Genomic DNA, 13,331 nt, shown 5'->3' on the forward strand with positions numbered 1-13,331 from the left:
TCTCTTTTACCTTCGTTATAATATATTTTTATATATGTAAATAAAAGTGTGTTAATTTTTCCATTGGCCTCGGTATTATTACTTGGATGTGTTTTTCCTGTATTGTGTTTATAAATGTCTTTCGAGAAAATGGATATATCCCTCCGGTATCTAAAAACCCGGGAAAACTAATTTCTTTTAAATAATTTTTTTTATATTTTGTGTTACGACTTTTACCCCTAGACATTCCGGGTCGTAACAATATATATATATATATATATATATATATATATATATATATATATATATATATATATATATATATATATATATATATATATATATAGTAGCATTTCAAACCGGCGTTGCCCGGGTGTTTAAGGGGGTGTTGAGAAGGCGGGCTCGAACCCGTAAAACGATCTTATTTTAGTAAAATCCATCACCTCTAACAAAAATTGTAGCAGACATGCATACATACATACATACATACATACATTTATATATTGGTAACTAAAAATTCTCGACCCAAACCGATTAAAAAGCTTGCCCTATCTCTAAATACCTTTTATCTAAAATTCTAAATGTTTAGACCGGAAATTGTCTGAGTAATTTGGTAGAGACCGCAGATGTTATTTTTTTTTAACTTTAACCCCTTTTATAGCCCCTTTACATTTATTGCTTTGGGCTCAAATCAAAGTTAGATCCATGTCCAAGGAACCTATATCTAAAATTTCAAGTGTTTATACCCGAAATTTTCTGAGGAGTTTGGTAGAGTTCTCAAAGGTAAAACAGTGGAACTTTGACCCCTTAATAGCTAAATTTCTGGCCGAAAACGGATTATAAAGATTTTCCCAAATCTCAGTGCCTGTATATCAAATTTTGAGTCTGTAGACTTTATATTATTGTGTAGGGAAATGTACACAGACACACACACGGACCCACACACACAGACACACACACACACATACACACACAGACACACAGACACACAGACACGTTCACTTTTATAGATATACTAGCATTTTAGCCCGACGTTGCCTGGGTGTTTGGAGGTGTATGTTAAGCAAAAAAAAACAGTAGTAGTAGGAAGGCAGGCCCGAACCCGTACCGCAAAGGAGGAAAAGAACAGAAAAAAACTGACGTCTTTGCTGTTACGACCACAGCCAAATCGGAAGTGATGTAGATTCAAATTAAGGTTAGACAATTGAACGGAGAGGATGACTTACAAAAATATCGGCGAAAAACAGAAACACCCCTTGTAGAAAAGTGCCCAGTTGAAGGTGAAGATATTAATGATTTTAGCCTATTTTTCGATATTTGTTGTCTGAAATGTTGAACTTCAAAATGATACTAATCTTGTAAAAATCCGTCGCCTCTGTCGAAAGTTTTAGGCAGACATGCAAACATACATACATGCGTTTATATATTGGTAACTAAAAATTCTCGACTCAAACCGATTAAAAAGCTTGCCCTATCTCTGAATACCCTTTATATAAAATTGTATATATTTAGACCAGAAATTGTCGGAGTAATTTGGAAGAGACCGCTGAGGTCAATTTTTTTTAACTTTGACCCCTGTTATCACACCTTAAAATGTATTGTTTTGGGCTCAAATCAAGTTATTAAGTTAGATCCATGTCCAAGGAACCTATATCTAAAATTTCAAGTGCGTAGACCCCAAATTGTCGGAGGAGTTTGGTAGAGTTCTAAAGGTTCAAATCTTTGAATTTTGACCTCTTAATAGCGAAATTTCTGGCTAAAAACGGTTTACAAAGATTTCCCAAATCTCAGTTGTTGCGTAGGGAAATGTGCACACACAAACACACAGACACACACAAAAACGTCCACTTATATATATATATATATATATATATATATATATATATATATATATATGTATATATATATATATATATATATATATATATATATATATATATATATATATATATATAGCATTTAAGTCCGGCGTTGCCCGGGTGTTTGGATGTGTCTGTTGAGCAAAAAAAAAAAAAATGTGGTAGTAGGAAGGCAGGCTCAAACCCGTACCACGAAGGAGGAAAAGAACGGGAAAAAAACCTGACGCCTTTGCTGTTACGACCACCGCCAAACCGGAAGTGACTTATGCTTAAATTAAGGCTAGACCCCTTAACAGCCAAATTTCTGGCCGAAAACCGATCACAAAGATTTCCCTTAATCTCAGTACCCTGTACATCAAATTTAGACTAAAAATTGACAGAGTTATTGCGTAGGGAAATGTACACACAGACACACAGACACACAGATACACAGACACGTTCACTTTTATATATATGTATATATATATATATATATATATATATATATATACATGATTGCTGCTACTTGACAGAAGTTTGCCATCTCTTCTGTTAAGCGTTGTGTGTCTGCGCATGTAAGTGACTTTTTAACACAGCTTTAGTTCTACATGAAAGTCCACATATGTGACATAAACACTTTCCTTTTAGTAAAGGTGATCGCTTGATAATATCGTGAATCCTCGAACGTCGTGTCAGGCCACTTTGAGATTTGCAGATTAGTCGTTTATCCTCTATCCTAACCAAGTGTCGAGTCCAGCGCATCTGATTTTGAATGTTTTTCATTTCTATACTAGTACTATTTGATCATTCAAGGACAATAGTGTCAGGCGTTAGAGTCCTCTAGTTAATATTATGTATTCTCCGAATACAACTTTTGTGAAACCTTTCCAATAACTTGAGATACCTTCTATATGTTTGTCCAGGACTTTGAGCCATATAGCAGCTTAGTGATAACGCATGCTTCGTAAACCCTTAGTTTTGTTTTTGATGTGATTCCTCGATATGACCACAAACGTTTCTCCAATTTGTCAAAAGCAGAACTGGCTTTGGCTATTTTGTGATTTATCTCAGCATCAAGCGTACAGTCCTTATTCAGTGTACGACCAAGATATACAAAATTAGCATCAACCAAGATGTTTGGTCCAACATATGGCATTCCCATAGGAGGAGAATACATAACATATGTTTTCTTGGAACTGATGGTAAGTCCAAAAGCTTTACAAGCATCTGAAAACTTTTTCATAATCATTTGTGTGTCTGTTTCTGTATGTGAAATAAGGTCTGCATTCTCCAATTTGAACTTGGCACAAAACAGCGTCACCCATGACTCCTTCCTCTGTATATAATATGCGTTGAATTTGTTGCTGGTTTTTTGTTCTGTTTTTTGTTGTTTTTTTGTTGTTTTTTTTTTTTGTATTCATGTTTAAATTAACTTAATTCTTCTTATCATCACCTTCGTCATGATCATTGGGAAAATCTGCTGTTTGAAACGCTTCTCCTCACACACACACATGCATATATATATATATATATATATATATATATATATATATATATATATATATATATATATATATATATATTCACTAATCGATATAATAATTAATTGATTGATTTTGCGCTACGAAACAGATACTGTCAAGAATTGTAAATGTCAACTGAATTAAAGTAATAAATTATAAGATGGTCAACATCATGAACTTTGGAGTATTGTTTTTTTTTTGTCATCTATTCACTATATATATATATATATATATATATATATATATATATATATATATATATATATAATATATATAGAGAGAGAGTGAATAAATATATATATATATATATATATATATATATATATATATATATATATATATATATATATATATATATAGTTAATAAATGGCAAAGACTATATTCCAAAGTTCATGATGTTGACCATCTTATAAGGAGGAAGGTAAATTTTTGCAAATTGCAATTTACCACATCCATTATTTGAAATAAAGGATACAGATTTTTTTACCTTATTCTATAGAGTTTCAAAGTATGACACTAATCCTCATTTGCTGGTTAGCACATTGTTTGAAAACTTCAGAGTATAAGAAATGGCTTCTGTCGCCGAGTTCGAATCTATCTATGGTGTGTGTGTGTTTTGGGGTTTTTTTGCGAGGTGGGGGCGGTTAGCAAAACTCATCTTTCGCTACTTGTCTTTGATAACTATTTTGGTAAATGTCACAGTACCGTGGCCAAATCACCGCTAAAAAAAATTCTGCAGAAAGCTACTGATTAGTCACAAAATATTAACAAACGATTAAAATTGCTTTGTTTGTAAAACCTTTAAACTGTCGAATAAAAAGTCATGGCTTTAAAATTCTTAGCAAATTCTCATTTAATTCAAAATTTGAAAGCTTTGAGAGCTTTTTCATGCCTTGGCGTTCGGACCAAGATCACATAATTCTTGTTTATTATTTATTTGTCCTGTTATTGGACTAATAATGTCGCGTTATTTATTTCTTTTATTTTCATTTAAGTACTATGCAAAAAATAACAGAATTAGTAATTTTATTTCATTTAGTCAGATAACGAAATAGTAGTTCGTTCTTACTAAAATAATAACAGAGGAAATACATTTTTATTTTTATAACAATAAAAGTAAAATTCGTTTCATTTTGTTTTCGAGTTTCCGATTCGAAGTTTGATGGATGTGGATGATTTAGCGGTGATTTGGCCATGATATTCCGATATCGACATTTATCATTATTTTCATTAATAATTAATTTTCTACTGTATCGTTTTTCGTAATTTTTGGATTACTGCAACACAACAATTAAGTAGATTCTATCAGTTTTACTTAAAATTCCATAGTTTCAATTTTCGAATTTTGCTATTATAACGAAGAATCGCTGATGGTTCAAGGGAAATAACTCATGAATTCTGAACTAACACTATTTAGCATGATTTCATTTTGATTTTCAAAGTATTTCATTTCATTTTAATGTTTATCTTGATAGACTTTTTAACTTTGACTTGTTTTAATAATTTGATTTTTTTTTTCATGTACTTATAATTATAGATTGGTAAAATTATTTTCATAAGCTTACATATAATCTGTACAATAACTTTATTAATGATTCCACCGATGTAGAAAACCACTCGATGATAAAGATGTTTTAGTTTTTTTTTGTTTAATGGCATATCAAATCTTTTCGGGTTATTTACTGCTGCATCCATTAATTTTTGAAACAGTTTTAATACCTCACGTTATGGTAATATCCTAAAGTAGCGTCGCTAAGAATTTTTTAAATTTTACGAGGGGCAGATAACTCTGTCTGTCCTAAATTAGCGTCGGTTCAAATTCAAAAAAAGAAAAGTTGCAATAGGATAGTAAAAGAGAATATGGAACCTCAAACAATCTGTTTCAATTCTATATAATTGAGTTTTTATTGGCGAAATATATATATAAATAATAACATTCTTGGACATTTTTTAATAGAAATTAATGTTTATATTCAACTTTTTGCTTGATTTTGTTGCAACCTTGTTCAAACTTACTTTTTTGATTGATTTTTATAGAAATAAAAGTTTATATTCAATGCTTAAAACTTTTTTTTAAATATTAGATATAAAACATTTTTTAACATAAGTAGGTCACAAATGTGAAGGAAAAACAAGTTGCATCAGTTACCCAAAATTGTTTATAAATAATTTCTTAACGATATTTCCTTTTAAATAATTTGTCAGTGATCGTAATAATGATTACTGAAAAGTTTAGTATTTTTTTAATGAGGTCTAGCTTATATTTTGAACGAAAAGAAAACGGAAAACAATAAATTATATATTGGCTTAAAATAATAAGCTGCTTGAATTTGAATCGATGCTTATGTAGGACAGACAGAGTTATCTGCCCTTTCTAAAATTGAAAAATTCTTAGCCACGCTAATTTAGAGCATTACCCTAGTTCTTTATATCCTCAAATATTTATTTATGGTTTTGGGTTTGATTGTTTTGCAGAGGAAAACTGCTGTTTTCTTTTTTTGTTTTTTTTGCTTTTGTTTTTTTTTTTAATTTTTGAATTTGCAGAACATGATTTAGTTTTGCGAAGAAAAAAGAAAGAAACAATAATATCAATGCTTGGTACATTTTAGGTCATAGAGCCAGTATCTTCAAACAGCCAGATCTAGTAGCAACAGGTGATAATGATTAATGTGGTTGTCAGTTGTGTGATGACGAATACTATGAGATGATAGTAAGGGATTAATACAATAGAAGAAAGTTTGTTTTTGTTTTGTTTTTGCCTTTTAGTTGTTTACTAGCAGGCCACTCAGCGTTGCCCGGTCTCAACATATGTATAAATATTATATTTTAATTGATGCAGAATTCTTATTTATTGTGAACAGAAATACCTAGGTATTAAACGTAACATTATTTTCATTTTTTTTTAAATTGTAGTAAAAAATATGGAAAGAATCTGAAACATGCGTATGCAAGTATTACGTTTTTTTCTAAACAGTTCACTCTTATAAGTAAAAAAAAAAGTGAGTAAAGTACGATAACCAGTAGGCCAGCTTGACGTAATATTAATAAGGTTTTTCAAGCCTACTTATTCTTAACATAAGGAATCTGCATGCACATTCACGAAACAGTTAATAGATAAAAATTCAATGAACCACACATTTTTCCCCTTTAGCAGCCCTTTTTTATATGAAAACTGATTTAAAAATTATCCACCTGTCTGAATATCCTATATACAGAATTTCAAGTCTGAAGATCAGAAATTCGTTGAGTATATAGATTGAGAAGTGTTCTCACAAACACACACACATTTTCTACTTTATAGATATTTTGATTTATCTTCACAGGTGGGTAGAGGGAAATGGATAACAATGTGAACTTAGCACATGGGTGTGCAAAGTTCGAATCCAGTTGACTGCATAGTACAAATTTCACTTCCAGATTTTAGCAACCTTTGCCTGGTTCCTTCTGTGAGCACACGATTCTATAAAGAACCAAAGAAGACAAACGCCAACAACAAAATCCAAAATCAAGTTGATTGAAAATGTTGTACCGCGTTGATCGTACGATTTTACTTTATTACTAATCTTTCAAAAAAGATGACAAAAGTGACACCTACATTGAGTATGGAACTCACATTAGTTCTGTTAAAATGTTTTATACTTCTAATGAGGGTAGATATTTGTCTGGTGTCCACTGCCCCGAAGTGTGACACAAGGTCAGGAAAGTGGAGAGTAGGAAAGCTCGCTTAAAGGAGAGGCACTCTTGCTTCAACAAAAATTGCCTGTGCACTCCCGTCAGCATTCCCCAGTAGGGGCGCCTCAGACGACAAGCAATAAACTTGCCCCACCTGAAAGCTGAGCGACAAGGTCTAGGAGGGTGGACTTCCTAGGTGATACCCAAGCGGTGTACCTCAGTCCGACATGTATAAGGCTGGTTCCCAGCCTCACACCTGTCGGACTGAGTATCAAGAACGAATCTTTGATGTATACTATACTCAGTCTCCCTGAAACCGAAGCTGCTAGGAGACCATCCGCATCACGAATAATGAGGGTATCACTCCAATAATTTCGACGATCTTTTTTATAACCACAGTTATACCAATCAACCAATCGGAAGCTTCAAATGTTATTAGAAAAAATGTCGACTTTTTGATTCAGTTCAGTTCACTGTCGGCGTCTGTCTCGAAACGAGAGAATCGTGACTGCATTGATTCTTTGCCGCCATCTTTGTTACTAGGAATTACTTAACACAAAATCGGGACTGCATTGATTCTTCGCCGATTTGATTTACCGCCGCCATCTTTGTTCAACATAATATCTCAACACTTAAGTTCGTTCAAGAATCCTGTTATGATGTTCGAGGCAGCAGCAGTGAATGTTGTTTTCACATATCAATTTTTAAATCAGAAGAAATAATCACTCCTGAAATTTCACGCATCATATAAAACCCAAAACAGTGTAGCAGTCACAAATAATTATCTATTTTCTTTTGTGAATAAACCCCTCTCTCTCTCACCCGCTGAGTGATTCGGCCACACACTGACCAATCAACAGGCAGAATGATTTGATTCATCTGTGTTCCCTAAGGAATTTTTTAGCCCCTGAAGAAACTAGACGGTCAGTAAGCCGAGAGAACCCAGCTAGTAACAAAGACAAACTGTCTCTTGTCTTCTCTCATTCAATATCCACTGGATAGTCTAGCATTGACGATTTTCACTGAAGGTAATTGCTAGCCAACCTGGGACTCCACAAAGAACTGCTGCCTAACCAATACACTCAAATAACTTTCTACTCCTTCTTTTTTGCAGTCCAACCTTCAACTTTCTGCTGTCCAAATAAACCTTTTGTTGTTTTGTTTTTAAAAGATGTTTAGTTATTTATTCCCTACTTCGTGTTCGACTATCAATTATTTATTTTATTAGGATGTTAATATCAAGCAATCCCACTAAAACAGATGCAATAAAGGAGGGGCACCCTTGCCTCAACAAAAATTGCCTGGGCACTCCTGTCAGTATTCCCCAGTAGGAGCGCCTCAGACGACAAGCAATAAACGTGCCCTACCTGAAAGCCGGGTGGCAAGGCCTAGGAGGGTGGTACTCAGTCTCCCTGCAACCGAAACTGCTAGGAGACCACAAAGAACTGCTGCCTAACCAATACACTCAAATAACTTTCTACTCCTTCTTTGTTGTAATCCACGTTCACGACGAACCCTGTAAAAAAGACCTTAGACACTTAGAAACACTCGTCTAGCTGAAAACACGATCAATAATTTCCCCCACTCTTTAGCTGTGCCTAAACCTAAACGTAAATTTCATGAACAGAACTTCTTCTTTCTTGGAACTGCATACCTGTGGAACTGTCTTCCGTTTGCCTGCTTTCCAGCTGATTGCAATCTTCAAATCAAATGTAAACAAGTTCTTGATGAGCCGTTCCCCTAAGTAATCCAATTTACTAAATTTACACTACTAACGATTCCTATGATATTGTCCCATTGACTATTGTAACTCTTTAACCCTTATCCTTGAGTGGCCTCTGGACCTTGATAAGTGGTGATTCCCATGTAAAAAAAAAAAAAAAAAAAAAAACTTAAAGATAGAGTCTAGTAGGCATCCAAGTTCTCCCCAGTGGGTATTCAAGTTCTTTTCAATAGCCATTCAAGTTCTTTTTAATAGCCATTCAAGTTCTGTGTGTGTGTGTGTGTGTGTGTGTGTGTGTGTGTGTGTGTGTGTGTGTGTGTGTGTGTGTGTGTGTGTGGTAGCACCTTTGCACGACGTACCATTAGATGCTAAAGTAGCCTAAACGTCCCCTAGATATCAGCTAACTAGTGAGAGCGCCTGAGTTGACAAAGACGCCCTGTTTCGGAGGTACTGCTTGGAAGAGAGACTCTCGCTCTATAATATTTGACTAACTACTCTGAGAGATCTGTGATGTATGTGACTGACTTGACTATTTATATAAATATCCTTAATTATATTCTTTTTATTTTTTTTTTAAGATTATGTTAAAATAAGCAAGACTGGTCATATTATGAATAGAGTAGATACACAATTTTGAATTATCTTCCTTGAACTAAATTCAGATGATTATCTCCCTTGCATCAGTTAACTATCTGACCATTTTGGAAACTAAATTAATGCACAAAATATTTTTAGTTCAAAACAGTCGCTTTTACGTCCTCATTGTGCCGAGGGAGATAACTCTATTTTACTAAGGTTCAGTTTTTCTTACGAGAATTTAAGATGCTAAATTGTTTTTCGCCACATTTTCTTTCAACGATATTGTAATTTTTATAAAACGAAACATTCGAGTTTATTTAACATTTTATTTTACATTTTTTTATATTAATGCTGTAAAAGTTTGTTAAATTAAATAAAGTAGTTGAAAGCAGTTCAAAAGCTTGACTCTTTGTTCTAAGGGAGGTAACTCTATTTTAGTAAAATAGTTGAAAAAAATGTTTTTCTTTACAATTACTCGAATAATTTTAAGAAAAATTCTAATATCGTCGCATTTTACTTTCTTTTTTTTTTTGTATTAACGTTATAAAACATTGGGCGCTCTTTTACAATTTATCATTGTGCAAAGGGAGACAATTCTCTTTTGCTAAGAGAATCGTTCATTTTATTTTTATTTATTTATTTTCATTTCATAGCTCAATGCAGATTGCAGCGATATTTTGTTAGGGTATAAATTGTTTTTAGTTCAGTTACAGATTACAATCAATGCGTAAAGGTTTCACCATGACTAGAGCAAGCAAACTTACTGAAGTTGAGCGTGCTCGACTTCTAGATTTCCATACGCAAGGTTTGTTACAGCAGGCGATCGCAGCTAAGGTAAATCGCTGTAAAACTGAGATTTGCAACTTTCGAAAGAACAGTGAGAATTATGGAAAAGCAAAAAAAATCACTGGTAGCCCCCCTCCCCCCCCCCCCACCTCCAAAAAAATATTTTTCCTGCTTTGAGTAGGAGAATAAAACGGGATGCGGTGAAAGACAGGCGACTTTCTTCTAGTCAAATACAGGCAGTCACAACACTTATGACAAAAAGGGATGATAAATAAAAAGTGTAAACAAATTTCTCACCTGTTTCTACGTCACAGGGTGGACTATTAACATTTGGTCGTGAATACCAAATATGGGACGTCTAGAAGTGGAAGAAAGTTCTGTTTTCTGATGAGAAAAAATTCAATCTAGATGGTCATGATGGCTTCCAACGATATTGGTACAACGAAAACATGCCTCCTGAAATTTTCTTCACACGTCATAGTGGTGGAGGGTCCCTAATGGTATGGAGTGCTTAGAGGAACGATGGAGCTCCAGGTGGTGCAAGGTCGTCCCACAGCGCCTGGTTATGTAAGCATGCTACAAAAAGCATCGTTGATAACGGAAGGTCATCATTTGTGTAGGGATGGATGGTTATTCCAACAGGATAAGGCTGTAATCCACGCTGCACGACGAACCTTGACTTTTCTGCAAGATGGGATCCATCTCTTGGGACATCCTGCATGCTCACAGGACTTGAACTCAATTGAATATGTTTGGGGATGGATGAGAAGAGATGTTTTATCTAAATGGTAAACAATATTCAACAAAAAATGAACTTCGTGAAGTCATCTTCATAAGCTCCTGCAACATCCCTTGCATCTGAATGGCAGCAACATTCCCTGCATCTGAATGGAAACGCTTATTTCTAGCATGCTGCAAAGAATTTTGGAAGTCATCAAAACCAGTGGAGGTAGAACTCTTTATTAAATTTCGTTGTTGAATGTTTTGATGCACTTTTCGTACAATTTCGTGGAATTGATACCCTTAGTCTTCTAATTTTTATCAATGTAAAATGCCTCATTTTATAAAAAAAAAATGTCAATTTCTAAATTTTATTCAATAATGTAATAATGATATATAACTTTTCAGGTTGTAGTATTGGTGGCCTTAACTGGAAGAAGTTTAAAATAAGAAAAGGTTTCTTTTTAAAGATTTTCGAGTGGTCTTTCATTTTTGATCAGGGGTCAATATAAAAAAGTATGACACTTAAAAATTACAACTAATTTATTAGAATATATGTACATGTATATACATATACAAGCAAATTAAGAATACCTATATGTGTTTGCGAATGTATACTGTGTAATATATTAGTATACTTAGGCAGCAATTGTGGTTCCAAAAATAGCATGCACATCGTCATGACTAGAACCAGTATCTCTCGCCGAATAACATGCCACCTACACCTCCAAAACTGAATTTAGCAGCATACTAATTAAAAACAGCGCCATTTTACCCGTCTTAAACTGTGATAGCCGCCTCCCAATCATTAAGAGGCAATTTTCTAAGAGGCCATTGAAACAAAGGGAGGTAACTCAGAAATTGTTTTCTATTCAAACATTATTTCCGATGTTAATGCTTAGATAATTAAATAATTATTTCAGGTTTTGATATTTGAAATAATGCTTAAATGAATTCTACTTACATATTTACTGTCATCCTGTCCAAAGTAAAACTTCTTTCCATTAATTAGATGTATTTTCCCTTTTATTTCTTATACATAAGAAAACAAAAGCAAATTCATTTTGAGTTGTCTCCCCTGACCTTTCCAATAATTTTGATGTTTATAAATATGAAAAAAAATTGCTTTGACTACAACAGGTTATTTGTTTTTTAAAGATTTTATTAGAATATCTTTTTTTTTTTAAGAATATCAAAATATTTACAAAGCACATGAATATAAAGATTGGAAAGGAAGTAAATTGTTTTTTACTCTGTTACAAAATTATCAAATCATTAACTGCTATCTTTCTTACAAGAGGAATTTTAAAATATATTTACAAAGCATAAGAAATTCAATAAAAATCGTAAATAAAATGTTCAACTGTAAATTTCACTTTTATTTTAATCGTTGCCGTATTTAAAAAAAATTTAATGAATCTTTTCTAATTTCATCTGAAGAAAGTTTTTGCTTGTTGTTATAGAATATATTTAGAACAATTTTTGTAGCAAATTTATGTACTTTTTCAACGTGTTTCTCACATGTAAATACATACTTTGGCGAATAAGTTTTTAAAATTATTTCTGCAGACTTCCTAGTTGTAGACTGAACATGTTTTTCAATGAATTGAGAAGAAAAATCCAAAATTGCAAAGCAAAGAACAAATAAATTCAGCAATTTGAGTGGATGGAATTGTCAAACCTCCTCGAGATAATAAATTAAGATAATGATTCTCAGTGATCTCCGTATCATTGCCAACCATAAAAGTAGAACAAATATCACAGTTAAAGCGCTTCAAAAAAAGTTTTTTTGCAACATAACCAGCAATTGAATATGCTACTTCTTTGCTGTGAGGTGATAAACATAGTTCATTTATTTATGACTCATGTTTGGACACAATATTCAGAAAATTATTATAATTTTAATTCTTTGGCAATGGACTGAGGTTTTCCTGCCAAATGTTAAGATTTTCTTTTAAAAGGGATCTACAGATTAAAATCTTTTCACTGCTATAAATCTCACGAAGACCCACTAAAAATCTCCCTCCGCTCATTTGACGATACTGTGAAAATCGCTTTTCAAGGGGATCACTTTGAAATCTACGAGTGAGAATATATTCATACCCATCATTCAGCAGTTCTTTCATAAGCATTGCTTGTGCTCTCAAAGTTGTGACAAATGCTTTGCTAGTCTCTGCAGTGAGGCAAAAGTCAGAAATTTTTTACCAAGACTCGACCCAGTTAGAAAATGTTTCGTAAAAGTTGATTTTATCATCACTTGCAGTAACAGCCTTATTAAAAAAAATTAGGGGTAAATCTTTGATTAAAATTGTCTATAGTCCACCAGCACCATATCAATTTAAGAAAATTTGCAATGTCGGTCTGTTCTGAAAAGTAGCTTTTACAAGCAGCAATCGTTGTCTCGTGGAATACAGCAATAGCCAGATTGACGCTTTGCTTATTGTCACCGGGATGTAATGCCTCGAAAGTTAGTTTTGGTGCTTTTCGTAATGTAGCATTCAAAATCCTGT

Source organism: Euprymna scolopes, chromosome 4 (assembly GCF_053919585.1).
Source record: "Euprymna scolopes isolate OS-2025 chromosome 4, ASM5391958v1, whole genome shotgun sequence".
Classification (NCBI taxonomy): Eukaryota; Metazoa; Mollusca; class Cephalopoda; order Sepiida; family Sepiolidae; genus Euprymna; species Euprymna scolopes.